The following is a 25,709-nucleotide window of genomic DNA, read 5'->3' on the forward strand; positions in this document are numbered from 1 at the left end:
TGTATTTACGATTTTGATATTTTTGTTTATAAGGAATTTTTGGCATTAATTTTGACTTTTTAAATTACTGCATTAGAATGTGATCTATACTCATTACTGACGTTTTTACCACCTCCTTAAATTTGCATCACCCTAGTCCTGGCCTTGGGTAGATCTAGACCAGCTGATAGTACTGGTCAGTTCACCTGGTTGATGGTTTCTTTAGGAAAGAAAGGCTGGAGGCTATAAAAATAATCTAAAAGAATCAAAGTCCATTTTTTAAATACGTAACTGCAATCCTACAAAAAGAATTGGAACAAAGAATGAAATTCTCTACCACAAAAATAAACCAAATTTTAGACACAATTTATCCTTTATCCTTTTCTAACAAAGCCAGGGTACTTCACCTTTCCAGCCACCAGGTGTCGCTGTAAACTCCCCGCATGTCCTGACACAGGGCCTTGAAGATGACGTCATGACCGAAATCTAGTTTTTAACCAGCTCTAAAGAGATGGCACAAAAAAACAGCTTGAAATGTAACAGTGTCAAATGCCAACTCTTTAGAGATCCATCCGTTTATCTAGGATTTCTGACTAATAGCTAAATGCTTATGATACTACAGCCTACCAATAGATTTAAGCTATGAAGTAGATTATTAGAGTTAGTGTGTCCTAATCAATATACTTTCTAGAATGTTCCTGCGTTATTCTGTCCTCATCTCTTAGCCAGATCAATTTCTAACAGAGCACAATCAGGTCTCAGAGGAACTAACTCTTCACGGGGTTTGTAGGACTAGATATCTCACTTCTTTTGGGCAGGGAATTTTGAAAACAGTATTCAAACCATTTGCTTATGTTTTTAAAAAATGCATGAAATGCTACGGTCAAGGTCCAGAAAACAAAGTGGTGGAAAAGTCATGCCATTTGTTAAAAATCAGTTTACTTAGACATGTTATCATCCTCTCCCTTCACACCACTCACCCTGCCCTCAGAAAGAAATGTAAACACTCCAGTGAACAGACTATTTCCTCTGACCTTAATTTTTTTCTGAGTTTATTCTACAAATCAGCCCTTCTTCATTCAACACCCTAGAGGGACCATAGATCCTTCCTCAAAGGGTCCGGAAATATTGCTCTTATGGGAAATCTCAGTGATGATGCTTCTTGGGTTTCCTCAGCTTGTCCAACATAGCCTCGGTTCTTCATTTTTTTTTTTTTTTTTTTTTTTTTGCGGTACGCGGGCCTCTCACCATTGCGGCCTCTCCCGTTGCGGAGAACAGGCTCCGGACGCGCAGGCTCAGTGTCCACGGCCTACGGGCCCAGCCGCTCCGCGGCATGCGGCACCCTCCCGGACCGGGGCACGAACCCGTGTCCCCCCGCACCGGCAGGCGGACCCCCAACCACTGCGCCACCAGGGAAGCCCTGTTCTTCATTTTTTAATTACTACTACTAATAAGCACAACAGGAACAATGTCTAATGTTTGTGGAGGGCTTACTACATGCTCCTCAGTGTGATAAGACCTTTCCCATGACTCTGTTGGTTTTTTCCTAGATTTCTGGGCAACTTGTCCTCATCTCCCCGCTCCTTCAATATTGGATTCCTCAGATTCAGTCCCAGGCCCACTTCTCTCGGTCAATGTAGTAGAAATCTTAGCAGTTAAAATAAAGTCTCAAACTATAAGAAAAGAGGGGGAGCAATAGTGGGTTTCAGGAGGATAAATGAATTACATGACCCAAAGAGGAGTGCCAACTGCAGGCTTGATCCATCATCTCCAGGTAGATGAATTCTTTATATTAGGGCTTCTCAATGTTAAAATGCAACCAAATCACAAGGTAGAAGGAGGTCTTGTTAGAATGCAGATTCTAAGCCTGCTGGTCTGAAGTGAGATTCTTTGTCCATAGGATGCTGATGCTGCTGGTCCATGGACCACACTTTAAGTAGCAAGGTTCTAGGTGATGCTATCATTATAATGAGCATCATTACAGTGCATACGCTTTAGATATAAAACATGCCTAAGTTGCCAATTACAGCAACAGACCAGATCAATATATTATAATGGCTGAATTATGGGATGGGGAATATTGATTGTGAACATTTTAAAGAATGAGTGCTTCTGGTCTCCAAAACTCAGAATCCCTTTGAACTTAAAAGGGACTTAAAAGTTCCGTGACATCAGAAATGAGACTTGATTGTCTTTAAAAGGCTCGACCTAAAGACTAACTGTGAGGGTTTGAGTTGCTAGTCCAGTTTCCTCACTAAGAATCAATCATGTGATAACTCAGAATCTGCAACTTTGGCTCGTCTGATTTTTTTTGGTATTGGTAGGGGAGGGGTGAGGTGTATGATTATTGCCACCATAAATTGGTATAGAAATTCCAGGAAGGTATAAAATAAAAATTAAAATACGGCTAACAATGGAGATGAGAACAAACAACCTTAAATCCTTGATGATAGCAATTTTTAAATAAATTGTACATGATTATTTCTGTAGCCATTACAATACTTAGTGTGTGTTTTGTCAGTTTTTGAAGGCGTTTGACGCATTTATGAAAATCCAGCGTGTCATGTTGTGATTTTAATTAAATGGATGAAAGAATTTAATTTAGGTTTGGAATCAATGCTTAAATGTTTAGGGAAAATTATTTTCTTAAAGTCATAAGTTTTGCTTTGTTAGTTATATACGTCCTATAGAGAGAGAAATACTGACTGTTGAAGAATTAAAAGAATTGCTAATTGCTTAATAAGTTTACGAGACAGTCTCATTGATTCTTTTTTTTTTTTCCCCTCTGGCTGCATTGGATCTTCGTTGCTGTGCGCAGGCTTTCTCTAGTTGCAGCGAGTGGGGGCTACACTTCGTTGCCATGCGCAGGCTTCTCATTGCAGTGGCTTCTCTTGTTGCAGAGCACGGGCTCTAGGCACGCGGGGTCAGTAGCTCTGGGGCAAGGGCTTAGTTGCTCCGTGGCATGTGGGATCTTCCTGGACCAGGGATCGAACCTGTGTCCCCTTCATTGGCAGGTGGATTCTTAACCACTGCACAAGCAGGGAAGTCCCCTTGCTGATTCTTTTAGTGTATCAGCCACTCCGAGTTCCCTGTCAAAGCAAGACTTCTGCAGTTCCCTTCTCCTAGAATGTGTGCTTCCCCCATTTCACATGTCTATTTGTGTCTTAGAGCACTTAATGACTCTTACCCTAGATAGTGATCTCCTTACCACTGTCTGTAATCCTCATAGCCCTAAGGAGTTATTAGTATTATCCCATGAACAGACAGAGGAAGCAGGCTTGGAGAGTTTCAAGTAACACACCCAAGTGGCAGAGCTGGGATGGAGCCAAAGTCTCTCTGACTCGTGAGCCCATGACCATTATGATTACGCTGAATTTAATAGACAGCGGTCTCTACTGCTGAATGGTAATGCTGGTCAGGGAGACTTCTGTGGTCTGCGAACACAAAGTCACACAATGACAGGAACCCCTAGAGCTTTCTCCAAAAAGAAGATCGGGGACAAATCATTGAACACTTCTCCCTTGAAGGAACAATTATGGGAGAACACAGTGAAAACATTTACCTATGATTTAGGCCTTAATGTAAATTATGCAACTTTCCCTTCACAAAATCCATGCAGTGATAAGAAACTGAAAGTTCTGCAAAGCACTTTTTTACATGGCAAGGCAGCATAACACAGTAGTTAATTGCCTCTGAAAGGACTCTGGCCCCAGACTGTCTGGGTTCAAATCTTGGAACTGCCACTTTCTAGCTGAGTGGGCTTGGGTAAGTCACTTAAACTCTCTGTGTTCAGTTTACTCATCCCCAAAAGAAGCCTAATAAAGGACCTACCATGAGGCTGTTCTGAGATTTGAAGGAGCTTAAAACTGTGACTATATCTCTAAAAGCAGTTAGTAAACATCTACTACACATCTGATAATCTATTACAGACACCTAACCAGTTAGTTGAGGAATCAGTACTTGAACCTATGATATTAGACTCTAAGCTCTTTGGCACCAGATCAGATCCCTGCCTTATCCACTGTGGCTGGACCTTGCTAACATGTGTACCCAGTAGGCACGAGATGCCATCTCTCTGCCCCTCTTTCTCGCTTCCACTGCTGCATTTCTTTTCACTGTGAAATTGAAAACCCCAACTGCAGAAGAAGGTCTATTTATAGCTGGAAAAAATTAGTGTTATTTAGCCTGAGCTTTTCTGCAACCACCAGTCCATTACTGTAAGAGCATCCACATTTACATTGCAACATCGTTCTGTTTTCCCAGTGCCCTGTAATCATTAATTAGCTTCTCAAAACAATGTTTATTGAATGTCTGCAGAGAGAGAAGCCTGATCCAGCCTTCTTCCCTCAGAAACCAGCGTCTTCCTGGAGCTCAGACTCCCACATACCAACCACTTACTAGGCAGCTCTGCTTGGACGTCCCACATGCAATTTTAGACACGGCCAAAATGTAACTCATCCGCTCCCCTGACCTTCTTCTCCGACCCCAGCCGTGTGTTCCTGATTTTGGTGAATGGGGCCACCAGTCCCATCTGCCCATGCCAAAACTGGGAGTGTCCTAGACTCCCCCCAGCAAACCACCACAGCCCATCTGTCACCAGGCTTCATCAGTCCCATCAGCTAAGGCCACATGGCCTCTCTTATCTCTCCTGGCACAGAGTAGTACGGCCTGGATTTCTGTGATTGCCAGCCTCGCGCTGGTCCCTCTACTTCAGGCTCTGCCTCCTCTAGTCCTGCCCTCACATTATGTAGATATTTAGAAATCTGTGTTATACCCCCTGTGGTTTGAAATCCTTCCAGGTTCCCCCATCACCCATAGGACGGAGCCAGAGCCCCACCCTAAATAGATGAGAACCTTCCTATTCTCAGCGCCTTCCCCACCAGACTCATCTCGGGCCACCTCCGTGTAGCGTTCATAACAAGGTGGATTTCCTACACTCCTTCTGCCTCCTTGCTCTTGTACATGCTGTTCCCTGGGCCTGGAACACTCATCCCGCCTTTGCCAACCAGTGAACAACTTCTCTTTCAAGACATTTTGAGAGTCACCTAATCAATGAAGATTTTTCCAACCTCCTGGGGCAGAATTCTGTACTATTTCCTCTGTGTTCTTGAGGTTTCTCGTAAGCACTTCTATTCTAATATGTAACCAATCGTTTGTTTACATGTTTGCCCCTGCAATGAGACTGAGCACCTCTAAAATGCCCTATTTGTCACCATATCCCCAGTGTCTGGCATAAAAGAGGTGCCCAATAAATGTTCATGAAATATATAACAGTTGACATCCCCCCACATCACACTTGCCCCTGGCAGTCTTGGCCTGCTTCCCCTGAGGACTGGCACTGTCAGATGTCAACTGTGGGAGGACAGTGGGAGCTGAGTGCTTTGGGTCTTAATCTTACTGTGCATGTACCTGTACCAGGCATGGCTCCCTGGAGGGCAGCCGTAGGAGGAAGATGAAACAAACCTGGGTATATTGCAGTACATAATGCAATAAATACATCTGGCAAGGAAGCCAGCTACTTGTTCCCAGGTCCGTCAGTGTCCCAGCTTGTCAGAGCAGGACCCTGTATTTGTCCTGGGAACCAAAAGATTCCAGTTAGAACAGAAGAGTCTAAGTGAATTTAGATTCCACCTTTGACCCAAATCCAGTGTTGTAACAGCCCAGTTATGTATGTTCTCAAGATTCTAAGCTCCTAGAGAAAGAGACCTGCATTTAATTTATCTTAGGTTGCAAGCCCCTCGGTGGGGGGTAAAAAGTCACTTAATTAGGTGTTTTTGATGAGAATAAATGTTTTCAGATAAAAATTAAAATTTTTTGCTAGTTTCCTAGTACAAACAGGCCCTGGGAGGTATATTTTGACCAACACTCTGCTGTTAAATTCACTCTTCCCGCAAATATTTACTGAATGCTGGGCAGAGAGTTTACAGAAAAATTAATATATTACCCCGTCCTTCAAGATGCTTATGGACTGTTTGGAGAAAAAAGCAAACTTCTGAGGAAAGTTGAATGATAGTAAGAGAGTTAAAGGGGTGACTCACTGACAAATGAGAAGTTCAGAGAAGAAGGAAGACATTGGCCCCCCAGGGTGGACTGACTCAAAGGAGAGAGACAGTGGGGCTTTCACCTGACAGTTTGGACCAGCAAGACAGAGGGCATGAGGTGTCAGGAGGGGGCATCTTGGTAGAAAGAAAAGAGCAGGTCCTTTGGAACTTGGGGTTTGAATTTCTATTCTGCTATTTATTAGATAGATAGCTCAGGCATTCTTGAACCTCTCTGCACTTTAGTTTCCTCACTGGAAAAACAAGGGTAGTATTATCTACCTCATGGGCTACATATAGCATTCAAGACCACAAACATTTCACACAAACACATGTGCTAAGCCCTGGAGTACAAAGACAGAAAGAAAAGGGTCTTGCCCTCAAGGGCTACCACATGAGGAAGGGTAGGTAAATATTAGTCCCCCTCTTCCTTTACCCTCCAGGTATCTGTCACTTTAAAGGAGAGGTGGCCAGACCCAGTGGACCACAACTAGGTGGAATTCAGGACATGGGTTCACAAGTTTGGAGACAAAATAAGCTCTTAACATCCTCTGTGGAGGATTCCTGCCCTCCGGTCCCACCTTCTATTAGGAAGTGCATCTGTACCTCTTGAGGCCACAGCTTCCCCCTTGAGCTTTGATGAAATCTAGAGGGAGCCAAGGTCAAAGGCACTAACCCTTAGTCAACTGCTCTCCTTACCCCAAATGCCTGCTATTTACTTCCTCACTTAATTTTTGTAATTACAAAAGGCAACCACTAGGGGGTGTAGGAGCAAGAAACTGAGCTCTGATCCCATTTAGCAGGCAGAATGCCTTTTGTTTTCTTGCTGAAAAATGTAGTTGAGGTCCACAAAGCATACATTGTGGGCTGAGAACAGTACTTTCTGCATCTTGTACAAACTCTTTGTAAAGAACATGGCTCCCTTAAAGCTAAAAAATCATTCTTGACTCAGCCCAGTCTGATGGGCCAAGGGTTTCTTAGTTCTGGTTCCATTTTTCAGTGTTTCCTCCTGATTAAAAGCCCTTTGGCTCAGCAGGATTGTCTATAATGACGGTAAATGGCTCACCGGATGACGAGGCAATCTTTTCACATCTTGCGCTGCAATCCATCTTGTAAAGCCTCACCACTGTCTGAATCCACAGCCCTGGATTCTTAGGAAAGCCATCTACCTGGGGTTATTGGTTTGGGCTCCTGTTCCCCACCCCCACCCCCTACCCCAATTTCCCACACCATTTGCAGAGACTTGAATAGCTATCCTACTCTACTTACCTATGGCAATCCTCATTAAAATCAAGCACTCATTCGTCAGAAAAAAACCCCAAAATATCTCAGATCCCTATGTGACTGGGGTCACAATTACTCAAGCCCCGGTGACAAAGCTTGTTTTTCCTTGAAGGAGACCGCTTTCGCAAGGGTTCATCTCTTACATTTTCTTTGAGACACTCATGCACACTCCAGCAACAATGGAAAGGAACATGATTTCCCAAGCAGGTTGCCTAGAAACCACTCCTGTGTTTCTGAAGCTAATTTAAACATGAAAATTCAGTTCCTGACTCATGCCAGGAATGCATGTAATGGTTTTCTCAGTATTTTACTTTCTTTTTCTCCCACATTACAAAATAACGCATGCTCATTGCACAAAAATTGAGAAGAATATGAAAATATAAAGGTCCAGAAAGAGAAAAATCCCCCATAATCTTACTATCAGAGGCAATCACTCTTGTCATTTGGGAATATTTTCTTCCAGGCTATTTTTTTCCTATGCATTTGTAACGTCATTGATACAATACTGAATTTACACAGAGCAACTTGCTTTTTTCCACTTAACATAGTGTCAGCCTTTCCCCATCTGGCTAAAATTTTCAGAAAATTTGTTTTTTAAATGACTGCATTATATTACAGTCCATTTTCTATTATTTACTTAACCATTCTTTTCATGCTAGACATTTAGGTTATTTCCAGTCTTACACCATTAAAATAAATGTTGTCATGATCATCTTAGTATAAAACATTTACTGTGTATTTCCTTAGGATAAAATCATAAAAGGAGTTTCAAGAAGCCTGATCATTTTAAAACCTTTTTTAAAAATATTGAACCAAAAAAAAAATTGAACCTTTTATGGTTTATTATTTATTTGTTTATTTTTATAAATTTATTTATTTATTTTTGGCTGCATTGGGTCCTCGTTGCTGCGTGTGGGCTTTCTCTAGTTGCGGCGAGCGGGGGCTGCTCTTCGTTGTGGTGCGCCGGCTTCTCACTGCGGTGGCTTCTCTTGTTGCAGAGCACGGGCTCTAGGGCACCCGGGGCTTCAGCAGTTGTGTGCTCCGTGGCATGTGGGATCTTCCCAGACCAGGGCTCGAACCCGTGTCTCCTGCATTGGCAAGTGGATTCTTAACCACTGTGCCACCAGGGAAGCCCTATTTATTTATTTATTTAGGCTCCGCTGTGTGGCCTGTGGGATCCCAGCTCCCCGGACCAGGGATCGAACCTGGACCCTCAGCCATGAAAGTCCCAACCACTGGACCTCCAGGGAACTCCCTATTTATGATTTTTTTAAAAACATTTAAACAGTACATTAAAACATAAATTTCTGTCTCTATTCTGTCTAGTACCATTTCCTAGAGGTAACCACTGCTACCAGAAATTTTCTATGAATATAGAAGAACATATATATTGTTTGTTTATTTGACACGGTACATTGTTCTACCACTTGCTTTTTTCACTTATTGTATCTTGGACATCTTTCTACATCAACCTAAATTGATCTATTCTTTTTAGGAGTTGATAATATTCCACTAGATGACGTACTATCACTTATTTGTTGTGAACAGAACTTCTTATATATTCAGTGAGCTGGGCTCCCAGTGGTGGATCTGAATCTACACTGCTACACTCACATCATACCTTTGCTGGCAGAGGGAACAGATGGTGACAAAAGCAACAGCTCTACCCCTGGAATTAGTATTATGGTCTACGGAGGTCTCCAGAATTTCTGTTTTTGTTCTTTTTTTTTTTAAACCTAAAGTCGCTACTCTTTTACTAATCCCTCCCCTATTTTCCCTACTCCCCAGGCTCTGGCAACCACAATTCTACCCTCTGTTTCTGAGACCTTATTTATTTATTTATTTGATTCCATACATAAGTGATACCATGTTGTCTCTGTCTGGCTTATTTTACTTAGCATAATACCTGGGATGAATCTGGAAATAGCAGGATTTCCTTCTTTTTAAAGGTTGAATAATATTCAATAATAATAATAATCCATATATATATATGTATATATCACATTTTCTTTATCCACTCATCCATCAACAGACGCTTAGGTTGTTTCCATAACTTGGCTATTGTGAATAACACTGCAATGAACATGGGAGTTCAGATATCTCTTTGAGATAATGATTTCATTTCCTTTGCATATATACCCAGGAGTGGGATTGCTGAATCATACAGTAGTTCTATTTTGAATTTCTTGAGGAACCTCCATGCTGTTTTCCATAGTGGTTGCACCAGTTTATATTCCCACCAACAGTGCCCAAGCGTTCCTTTTTCTCCACATCCACTCCAGCATTTGTTACCTATTGTCTTTTTGAAATAACATCCTAAGAGGCGTGAACTGACATCTCATTGTGAGGTTTTTGTTGTTGTTTATTGTTTGTTTGTTTTTATTTTGGCTATGCTGGGTCTTTGCTTCGTTGCAGCGCGCGGGCTCTTTGTTGCGGCGCATGGGCTTCTCTAGTAGTGGGGGGCGGGCTTAGTCGCCCCGGAGCACATGGGATCTTAGTTCCCCGACCAGGGATCGAACCTGAGTGCCCTGCATTGGAAGGCAGATTCTTACCCACTGGACCACCAGAGAAGTCCCTCACTGTGGTTTTTTGTTTGTTTGTTTTTTTGCGGTACGCGGACCTCTCACTGTTGTGGCCTCTCCCGTTGCGGAGCACAGGCTCCGGACGCGCAGGCTCAGCGGCCATGGCTCACGGGCCTAGCTGCTCCGCAGCACGTGGGATCCCAGACCGGGGCACAAACCCCTGTCCCCTGCATCGGCAGGCGGACTCTCAACCACTGTGCCACCAGGGAAGCCCCATTTTACTCTTTTGATAAGAGCAATGTGATTGACTATGCTTCATTATATTTAAAAATATTAGCTTAACATCTTCTATTACAGTTATTCTGGGGTTCAGCTTATTTCAGTGGTTGATTTTAAGGACTGTCATTGCAGGAAGAGACGCTTCACACAGATATGTAGATCCAAACGGAAGAGAAGTGTTGCTGGCCCCTCTTAGAGTCCTGCTCACCAAATATGCAAAGTTGTCTTCCTAACCCTGAGCCTTCATCCTAGTCAAAAGGAAGATGTGATTCCAGATGCTACATGTGGGAGTGCCCGTCCTCCTCATGAGACAGGCCAGTCTCTGGGGAGTTTCTCTCAAATCAGGAGCAAGGCTCCCTGGGGCTGACGGTCCAACAGGCATGTAGACTGGTGCCTCATTTCCTGGTTGGATCTCCAATTTTGTCCTCTTCCTGCCGCCATGTATAGCTCATCCACTATGTCACACAGAGCTAGAAAAGTAATATCTCATAGCCCTGGTGACCAGCCAGTGAACTGGTCCACTTTCTGGCCCCAAGAAGCAGACAAGGTGGCATTTTTGTTTGCAGATTAGCCATGTATTAAGGCACAGATGCTAGTGTTGGTTGGTTATTTGTAAGGCAGTTAAGCAATGGCAGCTTATGTTTTTCTCCATCTGGGTGGCGGAGGAGGTGTTTTTTCAAACATAGTGTGTGTCTTAGCAACTGAAAGGAACACTAAAAGGGCCCCTTTCTGGTCTGTGGCTAATCCAGGTGCCTTGAGATCCCCATTTCCTCAAGATTAGCATGCTTACAGCAGATACCCTCTTTATCAATTGGCTGCATATGCTTCCTGTCCCAGCTGTTTGAGATGGGCAATTTCAGCCACTACTACCGGATATAAACAGAAACTTTACAACCATGAATTTCCTTGTCGGTGGCTTTAGCTCTCCAGCTTCCAAAACTCAATGGAAAATAAAGTGGGTCTCCTGGCCAGCAACTCCATCTCAAGCTAGTTCCTGCAGGAAGGAGTCTTGTGGAAGGATGACAAGGTTAAAAGGATACCTGGGGGCTTCCCTGGTGGCGCAGTGGTTGAGAGTCCGCCTGCCGATGCAGGGGACAGGGGTTCATGCCCCGGTCTGGGAAGATCCCACATGCCACGGAGCTGCTGGGTCCGTGAGCCATGGCCGCTGAGCCTGGGCGTCCGGAGCCTGTGCTCCGCAACGGGAGAGGCCACAACAGTGAGAGGCCCGCGTACCGCACCCCGCGCCAAAAAAAAAGGATACCTGGGAGCCAACAATTGGTAATCTACCCTTAGTTACCCACAGCATTTAATGATCACAGACAAAAGAAAAAAGCATATGTTATTTTCTATTTAACTGCTTGGTTACAGACATCAAGACACTGTTATATGAAATCATAATATTAGAGCAGGAAGGGACCCTGGAGATCAAATTATGTAACCTTATTTTAGAGAAACTGAGGCCCTGGAATGTTAGACTTCTCTCTCAAGGCCATGACATTGGCTAGCAGCAGAGCTGGAACTAGACCCTCGGTGACCTGGCTGTGGTCTAAAGCATTGTCCCTTGCACCAGTGGCATTTTCACAATGGCAGAAGAGAACTGTGAGAGCCTAATTTTAGTCCTGGGATCCATTCCTACTTGGGTCTGAACATTTCTCACAACCCTAGGAATAGGCTTATGGAAGAGATGTTAATTGCCTCCAAAACCCAGTCTCCCATTCTTCAGTAATAAAATACCAAATGTTAGCAGGGCATAGGTGCTCAGGAAAAAATGTCACATTTACTAGTATGCTTTACGATGAATTCACTTCCGAGTCCTGGCCAGCAAGATGTAAAGGAAGGTGGTGAGTGCTTTAAAGGGCTAGAGGGTACCCTTCTCTGGACCGTCCTTCCTGACCAGTGACTGGAATGCCGACCCAAGGTCTGGAGCTGGAGCAGCCATCTTGGGCCACAAGGTGGAAGCCACACACTGAAGAGGGTGAAAAAACAAAATAGAAGGAACCTGGTGTTCAGGGACCCACCATACCAGCCCTGGGTTGCCTCTATTTACATAAGAGAGAAATATTTTAAAATCTTTTTTAAACCAGTGTTATTTCGGGTTGTTAGTCTCAAGCAAAATAATGTAACTCTTACACCAGCAGTAAAACTATTTTGAAAGCTTGTAGAATTTCTTGGAAAGAAATGAACGGATTTCATTTCCTGGATCTAGATGCCTACTTAAAGAGAAGGGTATGTTTCATAAAGAAAGGTGAGAGCCAAAGAAGGATCCCCATCCCCAAAATACAGCCACTGCACTTCTTGTCAATTTGACTTCATTTAGTTTAAACCAGTTCCTCTTTTAAAACAAATGTCGCCTGGGAAAGCTAAGCTCATTGGTGGTTCACACCTGAGAATCAGAAGGTCCTCTGCTGATTTGTAAGGAGTCTGGGAAAGGGCAGTTGTTGTGACTATCTGGGGGAGACAGTGACACTGGGGAGGGTAGGCCAAGGTGGGGTGGGACTGATGGGGGTGGGGGAGTTTCGGAAGCAGTGTGAGAAGAGGTGAGAAAGGGGCCAGAAAGGGCAGTGCATGGGTGCTGGGTGCTAGATCGCCCTGGGTCAACTTTGACTTGTACTCAGGACACTGGAGCCAGCCCACGACCAAGAGAGGGCAGCAGTGGGAGGTGAAATTCCAGGGACTCCACAGGGCAGCTAACTCCAGGGCCCCAGAGTAACCCAGCCTTCCCATTCAACCTGGGTCTCCCAGGTTTTCTTTGTCCAAAGTAGCCCTCCTTAACCAGGAGGAGTGGGGAAGGAGTCACTTCCCAGCAGCTTTCATACTGGCCCAGGGTTCCCTCCCTACCACGTTTTGCCATCTCCACATCACACGTTTAATATTTTATCAAAATAGACTTAAATTGGATTGCTTTTTTAACTTAGCCTTGCCCTAAGCAATACGACCCGTGAAATGACACGTTTGGCGTGATAGTTATCTATACGTGGCTTAATTATTACATTAAAAAATGTATCACCAGAAAAACCATATGCATATCGTGCTTAGAGAAACATTGCAATCAGTCTCCCCAATGACCCAACAAAGAAGATACAAATATTAGCCCATTTTATTTTATTTTATTTTTAAGTTTATTTATTTATTTATTGATTTTTGGCTGCGTTGTGTCTTTGTTGCTGTGTGCAGGCTTTCTCCAGTTGCGGCGAGCGGGGGCTACTCTTCGTTGCGGTGCGTGGCCTTCTCATTGCGGTGGCTTCTCTTGTTGCAGAGCACAGGCTCTAGGCACGTGGGCTTTAGTAGTTGTGGCACATGGGCTTAGTTGCTCCGTGGCATGTGGGATCTTCCCAGACCAGGGCTCAAACCCACGTCCCCTGCATTGGCAGACAGATCCTTAACCACTGAGCCACGGGGGAAGTCCCTAGCCCATTTTACAGATGAGAAAACTGAGGTTAAATAGCTTCCTCAAGAGTTTTCACCAGAGCTGAGATTTGAACTGTTAAGAAACAAAATTCAACTGAGTAAATTTGAATATCAAATTAGCTTTATTCAACAGTTCATGAATCAGACAGCATCCCATCTAGCAAATAAAAAGCAGCTCCAAGGAGCTGTACAAAATGGAAGACTTTTACAGGCAGGACAGGGAAGGGATAAGGAAAGAGCAATTACCTCATCTTCCTTTGGGGAATGAAAAAGGGTCTACTTGGCAGATTACTTCATTGGTGCTGACCAGAAAATCCCAAACTGGAATTGAGATGACATTCCTGGGGGATATTGAAACTGCAATTAGGTTAGGTATTAAGTTTCAGTTTGATGACGTGGGCTTAGCACAGGTGACTCCATTTGGGGCCTGTTGTCTCTTTTTTAACAGAACCAAGGTCTGTTTGATTTAAAAGGCAGTGGTCCTTGCTTTCTCCCCAGAGAAGGAAGGCAGAGACCCTTAAAGCTAAAGAGAAGGAGGAAGAAGAGCCAAGACTCCCGGCCCTACGTGAACATCCTCCCTTCAGCTCTCCCCCCACTTCCTCCCTTTTCTTCTTCGTCTTCAATTTCTAAGAATGTCTCCTCACCAAGACAGAACATTCCAATGCATCCCTTATGAATAAAGGCTGCCAACTCCACGTCAGGAAGAAAATTCCCTTTGGGAATTTTTATCGTATCTAAGGTAATGATAAAGAAATTCAGCTGTCTGTAGTTCTGCCTGCACCAGGAGAGAGGAGGGACTGAAGTTTCTGGGGAGCCTCACAACACACCTGTGGGAAGCAGAGTAACATGTGCTTATCACGTTGAGCCCCGAGGACTGCTGGGAATAGAAACCTTAACACGAAGTAGCTGCTCATACCTGAGAATTATGGTGACAGGTGTGGTAGAAAGAGTAAACCCCAGACTCTGCCACTGACCAGCTTACAGTTTCCCCATCCGTAAGAGAGGATAACAATCCCCATTTCAGAGGGTTATCACAGCATTAAATGAGGACCCTATAACCTAGTGCTAAAATACACTACCATTATTATTATTTTAAATTACTGCCAGAGTAAAGAGGGCCTTCATTTTCAGAACCGAATCAGCATAAAGTAAACTGTAACACTTGGCAAATATTGCCTTTTCTACTTGGAAACTTCACTTTAAAAAAGAAAAGAAAAGGTGAGGTGAAAGAGCAAAAGGAAATTTTTATATTTGAACTATCCCTGACCTCAAAGTCCCTCTTTAGACACTGTTTCCTCTTTCCCTAGTATTCTAGCCCAACATGCAAAACCCTTTGCTTCTACCCCAGGGCCACACAGGAAGAACGGACAGGACAGACGGAACATGTCTTTGCCCAAATTAGTTTCACTTCCTCTCCACTAGGTCAGGGTCACGGTGATGGAGAACTGTTGTCCATGGACCTGAGGGTTGCATTTCTGTTTTTATCAGTACAAGGCAGGCAAGAGACTTAAGTCAGAGAGCTTGGTGAGGCAATGTATTTTCCGGTTCCCAGCTACATACAGTCCCAGACTTAACGATGGTTCGAGTTATGATTTTTCAACTTTATGATGTTGCAAAAGTGATACGCATCCAGTAGAAACTGTAATTTCAAATGCTGAATTTTGATATTTTCCAGGGTAGCATTATCCTCTTGTGATGCTGGGCATGGGCAGCGAGCCTCAGCTCCCATCAGCCCCTCGATCTCACGGGTAAACAACCGATGCACTTACAACCATTTTGTATCCAGACAGCCATTCTGTTTTTCACTTTCAGTACAGTATTCAATAAATTACATGAGCTATGTAACACTTCATTATAAAATAGGCTTTATGTTAGATGATTTTGCCCAACTGTAGGCTAAAAGAAGTGTTCTGAGCACATTTAAGTTAGGCTAGGCTAAGCTAGGAAGTTCAGTAGGTTAGGTGTATTGAATGCATTTTTCATTTCAATGTTTCTATTTATATCCTTCCCTGCTCCTGTCTGGAGAATGGTATTCGGTCAATTGAGACTCATTCTGTAGAAAGAGCCTGATTGACACAGGGGAGAGGACACCATTCTCCTTACAGCCTGAATGGGACCCCAGGCTGGGACCCCACCACCACTGAAATGTAAACAGCTACATCTTAGACAACCTCTCCATTTCTGAGGATTTTATCCATCTAACTAATTGACTTAATATTGAGGGAGTTTGGAGCTGTCAGACACCCGTCAGTGGCCCAGAGAGAAGGAACTACATTAGATCTGTTAGTAGTTACTTTGTGCCAAACAGAACTGGCATGTGTCTTATGTCTAAAAAGCTGGTCATTGACTTTGAATGGGGTTTTGCTGATGCTGTTAGAAAATATTTTACCACTAAATGTGAATAGAGGTGAACCATTTCTCTGAAGAGGCAGAAGGTAAGAGGTCATTAAACAAAAAGGAAAAATGATACAATTTTGCTTCACGTTTGATGGCATTACTTGTCCCAGAACATTGCTTTGGGAATTATCTCCCCCTTTGATCTTGCAGAACAGTGTGAATGGACATAGAGGCATCCATATAAAAGAATAACAAGGATACATATGTCCAAACAAAAGAATCTGCCAGGTGTGGGAAAAGGATAGTTCTTTCAATAAGTAGAAACTTTAACTCCTCTGTCTGGCTAACGATTAAGTTGTAGTTCCTTTGCTACTCCATATCACACCAACCAATTAATCAGCAATATCCTTCAATGTAAAGAGCGTAGTAAAATTTATTTTTCAGATTTTTCTCATCTTGCTGCCAGGTAATCCCTCCCCAGAGAGTTGCACTCATCCTGATCTTCTGTACAGCATGGAGGCCTTAGGACGATCTGATGTAGGTATATAGTCTTTTCAACGTGTCCCTCTCCTACTTTCTTTTCTTGTTTTCCTGCCTCCATTACAGGTTACCCTCCTTACCCAGATACTTCCGTCCCCAGCAGTTTGGTCCATGATCTCGCTTATCTCCTCTTTCTGATCAGGTCAGCCTTAGAGCATCCATAAGGCTGCATGATGTGGAATGAACATAGGTCACCAGAGAGTCAAAACTCTGGCTTTTTACTTCCTAACTGTGTGATCTTTGTCAAGTTAACTTTTCTTAGCACTTCTGCTTTAAGAAAAAAAGAGTTATGCTACCTCATAGGATTTTTCAGATAATTAAATGAGAAAATGTACATAACATTTATGGCACATTAAGTGCTCATTAATCAATAATTTTTCTTCTCCTGTTCTGTTCCCCAAAATAGTCCCAGTTTGGAGACCTCCGTCACAGGAAAACTAAATAGTTTGGCATTATTATTACCCAAATTTCATTCAGTACTTTCATTCATCATTCTAAAGGACACAATAACATGCCATTTTTGGCACCTGCCTCTGGGGAGTAGTAAGTTCTTTTTTTGTCATACATCATTTTCATAAACAGCCCTTTACCCTCACATAATACAGCAGGGTCTGCTCAGATCAAAACTGTGAGGATCCTCAGTGGTTTCACACTTACTAGAAGCCTCTCTTGGACCCCTGGAAGCCAGAACAGTACCAACCAAGAAGTTTCTACTTCTCTTTCACTCAGAGGGCAGTGCCTAGAAAAGGTGGGAGGGCTGCCTGCTCAAGTGAGGCCTTCAAAGACGAGGTGGAGGTGAAGAAGAGGTGAGAATGTAGCCTGTGGACCTGAGACATGTAGCTGTGGATATAGTAGCCCCTGAGGAGCCATGTGGACAAATCATCCACAGACAGAAAATGGTACCACCTGCAAACAGAGCCTGTGAGACATGGCCAGGGCTTTCCAATATTGCTTTAACCATTAAAAAAACTATGTCCCAGCTCAGCTGTCAGTGAAATTTGATTTGCAATTAAATGCTGGCCACATAGGTTCCATTTACAAGGAAAAACAACTTGCAGAATCATACATTTTCTTTTCCTTTATATACCTCAATTCCAATTAAGCCAAGTGCTACAGACTCAATTGCAAACAGGGTTGTATTAGTTAAGATAGAGTTGAGGCTGCTGTGAAAAAGAGACCTAAGAATGGAAGTTCATTTTCCTGATGTAACAGTCGGAGCATAGGTTTTCCAGAGCTGGTATGTAACTCCTTGATGTTGGAGACCCAGTTTCCTCCTATTTGCTCTGCTATTCTCAATACATAGCTTCCATCTTGTGATATCAGATGGATGCTCCAGCTCCCACCATCACGTCCACTTTGCAGCTGGTAAGAAAAAGAAAAGGGGCAAGAGAGGGCATCCTGCTTTTCTTTAAAAGCAATCTGGAGTTCCAAACATTCATTTCATTTGCACAGTATTGGCCAGAACTTAGTCATATGACCACACCTAACTGCAAGGGAGGCTGGGAAATGTAGTCCTAGATGGGCAGTCATGAGTACAGCTGGAACATCACTATAGAAGAAGGGGAGAATATAATATTGAGGCACAGTTAGCATTCTCTGCACAAAGGATCGGACAGGACCATAAATCAGCGAAGCCTGCTGGGTATAAGGGCATATGCATATTTTATGTGGGTGGTAGGTCCTGAAACAAATAGGAGAGCCCCACTTTGAGTGGCAGCCACTTTCACCCTAGATAATTCTGTCATGCAGAAATTCAGGCTCAGTGTTCCAGATCTGTGGTTTTCAAGAGAAGAAATCAAAATCAACATTTAAAAAAAAAATGTGTCTCCCAATTTTAAAATGTTCACCCCCAATATTTTTTTTAAACACTGTGTGAGCCAAACACATCTGTGGACTGACATCTGAGGCCCTTTGTTAGATTCAATTTGCATGAAAGTATCAAATGTGCTTCGCTCTCTGCCTGAAATGCAAAACTTTTGAAATCCAAAATTAGAGCTAAAAGACAAAACAGTTAATAAAGTTGTGCACAAGATAAACTCTTTAAAGTAAGTAATGTGTTTGGCTTGTTAGTTGAGCATTGAGACAAGAAAATCATTAGTTAGCCAGGTATTATATTTCAGTTTTGGGTGTGAAGTAATTTTAATCTCTCTCTGGGTTGCAATGACCGGGTGTTAGTTAACTGGATAAATGAATTGGAGAAAACAGGCTCCTTTTTTATGAATAAGATGGAGGCGATCTTCACGGCAGTCACAAAATGTGCTGCTCAGATCTCCTGCTATGGGGGGCATAAGTGACCCAGATGCTGCCCTCTGGATTCGCCACCATGTTCACATCAAGACCATACTTCCATGAGCTGCTCCCAGCCAGTGACTGAGCACAGAAGGGGGACTTCTCCAGGGGTCGACTTTGACTCCAGAACTCCTCATCCACCTGGCCAAAGCTTTCTTGTAACTGCACCGAAGTCTGAGACACCTTCAGCCCAAGCCACCTTCCTTTCACAGATGTCAGAACTTCTGTCTCCACTTTCTCCTGCTCCCTCCTCCTTTAACCCGCACAGACCTTCCCCCTCATAAATCCCTTGCACATCTAATCCCATGTGGACACCTGCTTCAGAGCAGACACAAACTCACAAACTAACACATGATGCTAATGATAAAAACAGCAATTACAGGAGCAGTTACACTTTACTGTGTGCTATGTACCAGGCACTGTGCTTACATAAGCACAGTTTCCTGGCAATAATCATCATAATAAAATATAATGGCTAACTTTCTTGAGTATGTTCCAGGACCATGCATTACAGCCTTTCATGCATTGTCTTCACAAAACCTAAAGTGAATAATGAACTGACATTCTCATGATTTTACAGATCTAGATTACAGATCTAGTGCAACTAGATTAAACAGCTGCTCAAGGTCATGCAGCTAGTAGGTGGTAGACAGTGATTCAAGCCCAAGTTTGTCCGACTCCAAAGCCTAGTTGCTCATATGTCAGATATTTGTGTACTCCCTTCCCAATTTCTACCACACCCAAATATCACCACATACTAACCCCATGACTTATACTATTTATGAATAGCACCTGTACAATTATTTACTTAATATTTTTCTTTAAATTAACTGATTTGGGGCTTCCCTGGTGGCGGGCGCAGTGGTTGAGAGTCCACTTGCCAATACCGGGGACACGGATTCGTGCCCCGGTCCGGGAAGATCCCAAATGCCGCGGAGCGGCTGGGCCCGTGAGCCATGGCCGCTGAGCCTGCGCATCCGGAGCCTGTGCTCCGCAACGGGAGAGGCCACAGCAGTGAGAGGCCCGCGTACCGCAAAATAAATAAATAAATAAACAAACTGATTTTTAAAACTCGAATACATTTATTTTAAAAAGAAACATAATATGCCTAAAATAAATGGTAAACTGCTATCCCTTACCATAAATTAAAGATAATCCTAAAAATAATCACAACAAAAAATTATCAAATTTTGTCTAGGCAATATTATAGCATTTAAGAAGATATAACATCTAACTAAAGACTCCAAATCTGAGGTCTATACTCATTTGGTGTATGTGTGTTTTTAAAGGGAGATTAACTAGTGTTAGATGTTAAAAAAAAAGAGAGAAAAATATAAGCTTCAAACGAAAATTGTTTTCCTGACAAAACCAGAACGATTGAAAAAAAATTAAAAAGGGACTAAGTTTCTCAGTCTGTGACCCAATACTCTTTAATGCTGTGTCCGCGTATCCCTAAAATCCTCTTGGTGGTACGCTTTGAGAAATAAGGACTAACAAGAAAGTGAAGAATGCTCATTTGGATAGAAAAATAATTTTGTACAATTGTCCCTTGCCCTCCAAGGAAAGAAAATCAATTTCATTCCTTTTCAGCCTCCACAGGTTCTCAGTGCACACAATTGTACCCTCTGGTTTATCTGGAGGGTGCAATCTTTCAAACAAACCGGAGCCTGCAGCATGAGGGAGCGCTGCGTTTTGGGCAGGTGTATCCGGTAGAGAAACAAAACACTTCTCTCTGTGGTTAGGCCGCCTAGTACACTGGAGTTCAGCACATTCACAAATCAACCTGCCTGGGAGGGGGCTGCACCACACACATCAACAGCTTGGAGCCTGTGTAAAAACTTCCCAGCCTCTTCAGGTTGGGAAGGCAGCGCTGATCGGAAGCTGAGCCACACTGATGGGAGAGAGAGGGCCACACCACCCGCCAGGCTCCGCACTGGGCCCTTTCCAGCCAGAGCCTCCACGTTACTCAGAGACAGCGGAAGAAATCCTGCTGCAACAGATCTCCCAGCTTTCCAACACATTTTAGGAAATCATAGCCCTCTCTAGAGCTTAACCCCAAAAAGAAGAGACCAGAATCTGGCCACTAGGGATTGGAAAGTGCTTGAAACCCAGCAAGGAGGTGGAGAGGGCTTGTCACCAGCCCTCCTTTCTGACTCTGAGTTCCTGAATCAATTTCCATTATGTATGTTTGTGTTTGGTTTGGCAAGTGGTTTGCAAACTTAGTTGGACCTGGAAATAGAGAATGGCTTGGGATGCCATAGCGGAGAAACTTGGGATGCCTCCATTTAGCATCACAAAGTCTCAGTCTTTGTGATGGGAACATAGAGTCACAACCGAAATTTCACAACTGAGGTGAGGTCTGACCATGGGTCTATGGCTGGTTCCTCATTTTGTACTTCCTTAGACCTCTGGATCTTTAGTATATTATCCTTTTGATTAAATCACCATCCTAGCAGACGTAAGTAGTAGAGGAGAAGGGGGAATAGTTAACATTTGTTGAGTGCTAAACACCTTAAATACCTCATCCCATTTAATGTTAAAACCTCAGTGGGGTTTATGTATCATCCCCTCTCTGCCAATGAGAAAATTGAAATACAAAGAGGATAATTGTCAGAGATCACCCAAAGTGAGGTTTCAAGCCCAAGCATTAGGGTTCTGACCCCAGGGGTCACACTAATAACCACTATTCTGCCTTTTGAGTCAGACATACCTGAGTTCAAATACAGGCTCTATCTGCTAGTAGCTGTGCAGCTTTGGGCGAGTCACTCAACCACTGCAACAAATGTTTTCTGTAAAGTGAAGATAAAAATAGTGCCTATCACTTAACACTTGTAAGAAGAGTTGTTAAATGACGTAATGCAGGCAACACGCTTTGCACGGAGCCCAGCATACAAGAAGAGCTCAATAAATTGAGTATTGTTAACAACATAATCATGGCCCAAAAGACTGATCCACTTCCTCTTTGCTTCTGCGATGGCTGTCTTCCTCATAGTTACTACCTGTTGTTGACTTAAGTAGAGCCTTCCGTTTTACCTCAGTCACCCCATGCAGCTGATCTGGGGAGGGAAAGCCCACAAGACAGAGGAAAATGCATCCAGCCTCCTCATACAGCCTTTCCCCCTTGGAGCTGCATGCAGAGAATCATGGCGGGCCCCACAAAGCACTTTCAGAACCATCAAGTGTTTTTAAAGGCAGTGACAAAATCCAGGAGATAGATGGCAGTGCAGAGCTGTTTGTCCTAAAAGGTAATGCACCTAATACAGGGACCTCTGAGAACAAGTGTGCTGAAGGGGACCTCGAAGTGTGCTGAAGCTTTCCATGTGCCCCAGGACGTTTCAGAGAATGAGCCCACTCTAAGAGTGAACAGAGGAATGACCATTCTCTATGAGAACCATAAAGTTTGAAGAGTTTCTACGTATGATGGTTTTAAAACATGTCTGTGAATTCTTTGGCACTCCGTGCATCAAGAGGTAGAATCTAATTCCCTTACCCTTGAATATGGGCTGGATTTAAGGACACTGTGTGACTTCTGAGGCTGGGTTATAAAAGATGTTTTAGACTGGTTCTCTCTCGGGTTTTTACTCTTCAAACCCAGCTGCCCTGGTATGAGGAAGCCCAAATGGCAATGGAGATGCCAATATATAGATGTTCCGGTTCTCACCTCCAGTCAAAGTCCTAGAGAACAGACAGCCTTTGAGATGCTTCCAGTCTAAGTCACCATCTGACTGCAACCTCATGAGAGACTCCAAGTGAAAACCACCTCCTGAGACCAGTTAACAACAAATGATTCCTGCATTATACTGCAGTAAATAATTGGAACGCTACAATATATTTCAGAAAGCTTTGCCTGTGGGTCACTGTTAGTTACCATGAGCTTTACTTTTTATTTCTTAGAAACTATTAGTTTAGCACTTATTCTCATGATGCATAATAATTATTTTTTATTAGGTATTAGGTATTTATCAAATATTTTTATGATCCACAGTAATCATTTTTATCAATTTTTAAAAATACAACTGTAATAAGAACTGGATACATGTCACTTTATATGAGTTCTCCTGAGGGAAGAGCAACTATTTAGGCTTTCCTTGGAATAAACCTGAGAAGTATTCTTTAGCTGCCTAAGTCATCAAAAATGGAGAAACTTTAGCCTGAATTGACGCTTGAAGTCCTCTCTGAAGCAGGACTGGAGCCAACAGACAAGCAGAGCCTTGATCCTTAGGTAGCACCAGCATGTCAGGCTGTGAAATAATAATGCAGAGGTTGTCTGCAAACCATCAGCCAACTGCCGAGTGTTTTCTAGGAGGTAACTTTTTCATCAACTCTTGTGAATGTAAAACCTGCAACCCTTAGCAGCTTCCCCCCAAAATGGGTATATATATAAACATGAATACATATATATACACACACACAAATGCACACACACACACACACACACACACACACACACACATAGGGATCCACTATCTTACCTATTGTGTGTCTTGAACAAATTACTTAATCTCTCTGTGTCTCAGGATTTTTGTCTCTAAAATAGAGATAATAAATATTTTCCTCACTGGATTGTTGAAAAGTAAATGAGCTTATACTACTTAAAGCCTTGGAGTAGACCATGTTCAATGAATATTAGTTATTATAATAATCCAGACATATACATACACACTTAGAAAAGAGACTGGAAGAAATTGCACCAAAGAGTTACTGTGGTTGTCTCTGGGTGATGGGATAACGGATGCTTTTTATTTTCTTCTTTATACTCTTCTATGTTTTCAAAACATTCTATAATGAACCTGTATTTCTTTCATTTATTTTTTAAAAGACATTATTTCAATAGAAACTCTTTAAAAATCTTAAATGGAGGTGTTTACTGCAAAGATTATAGGATTATGGATAACTCTTTTAATGTTTTGAATTTATTTTTTCAGTGCTCTGATTTTCTTAAATTGATCTTATTAGTGGCATTTTCATGTCTAGGAAAATGGAGAGGGGGGATGAATTCATATTCAGCCATGTGGTACAGATTCATGATGTCATAGAGTCTCATTACATGGTTAGATACAGATCACTGAGGACTGTAGCAATCATGGTGGGCTTCTCAGAGGTGGTGGGGCTTAAGGTAGACATGGGAGGGTGGGGACCTTTTCCAGAAGACTGGTTTCATTCATGTCACACACACACACACACACACACACACACACACTGTTTTGAGCTCCAACTATACCAGGTGTCAAGGGAATAAAGAAATAATCCCTGTTTTCAAAAGTTTACTGCCTAATGGGGGAAATATACACATAAACAAGTAAGCTTTCAATTTAATGAAGAAAAAAACATAGCTACATGCACAGGTTTCAGTGGGAACACAGGCAAAACACATTAGCCCACCCTGGGGTTTAGATCAGATTCTTGGAAGTGGAGTTTCTTGAGCTAAGGCTTGAGGAATGTCTTAGTTAGCTCAGGCTGCTATAACAAAATACCATAGATTGGGTGGCTTAAACAACAGAATTTTATGTCTCACCGTTCTGTAAACTGGGAAGTCGAAGATGAAGGTGCCAGCAGATTCAGTGTCCAGTGAGACCCCCCTCTTCCTGGCTTGCCCAAGGCTGCCTTCTCAGGGTATCCTCACATGGTGGAGAGAGAGAGAAGGGGCTCTGGTCTGTTCCTCTTCTTATAAGAGCACTAATCCCCTCAACGGGGGCAACACTCCCATGACCTCATCTAAACCTAATTACTTCCCAAAGGCCACACTTCCAAATACCATCACACTGGGGATTGTGGCCTCAGTATATGGATTTAGGGGAACACAAACATTCTGTCCATAGCAAAGGAAGAGTCGGTCCCAGGCTTAGAAAAATGGGCATTCCCAGGGGCAGGAGCAGAGAAGCAGAAGTATGAAATGGCATGGAGTGTGCAGTAAGCGATGAACAGTTCGGTGTTGTCAAATGAGTACTCTTCAAACTCCCCCTTCCCCACTACACACACACACACGGACTCCTTTCTCCAAACAAAAAATTTTATGTGGGAACCCAGTAGATAAAATAGATACAAGTAGGGGCTGTAGGGGAGACCTCTCCCCAGAGGTGGCTGATGGGGCATGTCCTCACAAGGCCTGAGGCTCCAAAGGCAGGGTCGGGGGCGTCGCTAGGACTAGAGATCCTATAGCACAGAGGCCAGGTCTTGGATGGCCTAATGTACTCAGCCTTGTGGGAATGCAATGGAGCACCACTGAGGGGGTTTCATCTAAGGAGTTCAGATTTGTGCTTGGGAAAAGGGAGTGGCAGCATGAGAAAGAAGTGCCTGAACCTAGAGAAAAGGTCGTAAAGGCTTGAACTAGGGCAGAGGCCGTAGCAAGAGGGTAGGTCATTGGAGCACTTCACTGATACTACTTCTCAGAAGACGATTTTCCACTAGCAGATTTTGTAGAGGGAGGCCCGGCTGCCTATATGGTGGATGTCAGCCCCTACAGCCATCCCACAGTCCATCATTCCTACCAACCTCTTTCCATCTGCCATTTACCCATGCAATCCCAATAGCCCAGCTGAATCTATGCCTATTTTAAAAATAAGGGCTAAGATAAGGGTCTGTGGCTGTGGTGCTGAATTTTACATGTCAACTTGGCCAGGCCAGTATCTAGTGGTACCCAGATATTTGGTCAAACACTGGTCTGATGTTGTTATGAAGGTATTTTTAGGGTAGATTAACATTTAAGGGACTTCCATGGTGGTGCAGTGGTTAAGAATCCGCCTGCCAACTCAGGGGTCACAGGTTCGATCCCTGGTCAAGGAAGATTCCCCATGCTGTGGAGCAGCTAAGCCCGTGCACCACAACTACTGAGGCCACATGCCACAACTACTGAAGCCTGTGCACCTAGAGCCCACACTCTGCAACAAGAGAAGCCACCGCAATGAGAAGCCCGCGCACCGCAACGAAAAGTAGCCCCTGCTCGCCGCAACTAGAGAAAGCCCGCGTGCAGCAATGAAGACCCAATGCAGCCAAAAATAAATAAATTTATTTAAAAAAAATTAAACCAGTGGAC

General features: G+C 43.2%; 1 long non-coding RNA gene across 1 annotated transcript; it reads right to left on the reverse strand.

Annotated features, from left to right (window-relative positions):
* Positions 1-13,446: 13,446 nt before the first annotated feature.
* On the reverse strand, positions 13,447-16,664 carry LOC113618679 (uncharacterized). Its single transcript, XR_003432085.1, has 3 exons — positions 16,468-16,664; positions 13,757-13,851; positions 13,447-13,583 (listed from the first exon to the last, which is right to left on the reverse strand). It is a non-coding gene; the product is annotated as an uncharacterized LOC113618679 (long non-coding RNA).
* Positions 16,665-25,709: the final 9,045 nt, after the last annotated feature.

The sequence above is a fragment of the Aethalodelphis obliquidens genome, unplaced genomic scaffold (genome assembly GCF_003676395.1).
Source record: "Aethalodelphis obliquidens isolate GAN/ISIS:26980383/991018 unplaced genomic scaffold, ASM367639v1 scaffold6, whole genome shotgun sequence".
Taxonomy (NCBI): domain Eukaryota; kingdom Metazoa; phylum Chordata; class Mammalia; order Artiodactyla; family Delphinidae; genus Aethalodelphis; species Aethalodelphis obliquidens.